This window comes from Pinus tabuliformis, chromosome 7 (genome assembly GCF_031772625.1).
Source record: "Pinus tabuliformis cultivar Carrire ecotype Pingquan chromosome 7, CPIR1, whole genome shotgun sequence".
NCBI classification, from domain to species: Eukaryota; Viridiplantae; Streptophyta; class Pinopsida; order Pinales; family Pinaceae; genus Pinus; species Pinus tabuliformis.
Window position 1 is genome coordinate 1,027,011,860 of NC_142293.1, and position 2,444 is coordinate 1,027,014,303.

A 2,444-nucleotide genomic window follows, 5' to 3' on the forward strand; every position below is an offset into this window, starting at 1 on the left:
ATCCTGGTTTCCTTCCTTTACCTTTTCTTTCTTTTCCTTCCTTGATCCAAAGCTAGAGTGCTCCAAGAAAACTCTAAGTGACCAAGAGTGAGAGAGAGAGAGAGAATAATGAGATAGCTCCAAACTTGAACTGACGAAGAGCTTACACTGACTAAGATTGAGCAAAAAACATGACAACTGATCCTCATAAGCCTTTTTATCAATGAGGCCTTTAATTTCTTCATTTTTCATTATTTTCCTTCAATTTCCTCCTCACATGCAACATGTGACCTTTGACCTTACTTTTCTCCTAATTTCCATTATTTTCATAAATAAATGTTCCAAAAATGCCTTTTTGCCTTTTAATGCCTTTTCCTTAGCCTTTGCCAATTTCCTTAGCCAAAAACACACATTGAGTGATGCCCACTAGGATATCTTTGCCCAACATTCAGCTTGGAATGAGTGTCCCTTAACCATGGTCTTATTTTTCCTTTATTAACTTTTATTACATGAAATTTTCACTAGGGCTGTTACAGCATCCCATGCCATTGATGGTATCATTGGAACCATTTCACAACCTCAAATTAAACCATATGCTCCACCTCTGATGAGTTATGGTCAACCCCAAGGAGGGACTAGTTCCTCTTACATCTATCCCTCCCCCAATCTCCCACATGGAAACTCTTATCTAGGTCCCAACACATCATATACATATCCCCATCTGCATCAACAGATGTCAGGGCCAGATGTTTCACCAGTTGTTTATCCTAATATTCCCCATCTCCTTATTATCTGTATGCACCGCCTAGCTCTCTAGCCCTGTCGACCCCAACACCCTCGCCCCCCATGCCTCCTCCACCTCTCCCACAACAACAACCTCCTCCACAAGGTCAAGTTTATGCTCAACAGAGCGTGGCCAATCCCGCTAGCTCCATAAAAAGGAAAAAGGGGAAAAGTAACCAGAACCAGGCATCTCAAGGTAATCAAGGTAGTCAGGGTCCACCACCTATTGCACCTCAAGGAAACTAGCCTAATCCCCCAACCCAACAACATGGCGAACAACCCAAGAAAGACAAGGGTCTTAGTACGAACAAACCTTGTGCCTGTTGTGACATATATGGCTATTATACTCATGAGTGTCCCCTTTTACCTCAGATGCGTCAAGTATGGGAAGCTCAAGTAGCTGCTTCTAGAGGATCACAATCCATATCTCCTCCTCCACCTCCTGCTTCATCTCAACTAGTTGTTCTTCCCAATCCTTTTCCTCACCAAGGATATCTTAATGCTCAACCTACACATGGTCATGCAGATCCCCCAGCTCCACCATCTGGTCACAATGATTATCATATTCTTATGATGAATTCTAACGAGGTCAATACCGAGCAATTCAACCTTCAGACTTGATCGTACTAATATGACAAGCCACCCACTAAGTCAACGACTGAGTCCCAACCCCAAGTTTCCACTAAGCCTCTGTTGTCATCCAATGGTACCTTACATGTCACTCCACCTAATGTAGAGGTTATTCCCAAGATCCCCAAAGCTCCATTACGTCAAAAAGTTTCTTATAATAAATCCGCCCATACCTATAGCATAGTAGATGAATTGGCACAATCTTCTGCTTCCATGTCAAGGCTTGAAGTCCTCCAGATGTGCCCATCCCAACGGAAAGGTCTACTCTCTACTTTGGGTGATGTGGATCCTCATGATGATCGTATGATTTTCTTTGACGTTAACAAGTCAGAACATCCTCCTTGTTGGCTTGATGGGCCTTGACCCATGTTCAACATTAATTAGCCAAGCAAACCCCTACACTAGTGGCCCTTTCAACATCAATCCAAGGAGCGCAGTGATGTCGCTTTATACCCTAACCCTTCCTTCATGTAGATCAATAAGCCTTTTAGGGCTTATCGATATACCTCCTTTAGTTGTCCCCTGGACCTCCGCGAAGGTCAATGACTGTCTTTCGCGGACCCTAAATAGGCGATCCAGACACTTACGTGCCTCTGTAATTACTCTTACAACTGTATTTACCACGATTAGCTTAAGTAGTGGATAAATTCAACATGCATTATGATTATCTTCGCGTAAATAGATATTCTTACTTGCATTCATATAATAAAGTAAAACACATAGATTCACACATCAATACAACATTGTATCATAAACCCAGTATTTAACATAACATAACACATGTAGTCATAACAGAAGTAAAATAGCTCATACACAGGTAATTCTAGAATATTTCTCTTTATTGATGTTCAGATCTCTCTTATAGACTCTAACTACCCTGCGCACATAGCTGTAGGGGTTCGCGCACTCAGCTGCGGACTTCTACCCTAGGCCTTTGCGCACTCAGTTGTAGAGCCTCTCTCCTATGCTAAGACTCTTCGTTCTTAGCCCTCACAGACCCATTACATCAATGACTCTTCAAAACATATCTGAACTGAACTACCAACCTGAAT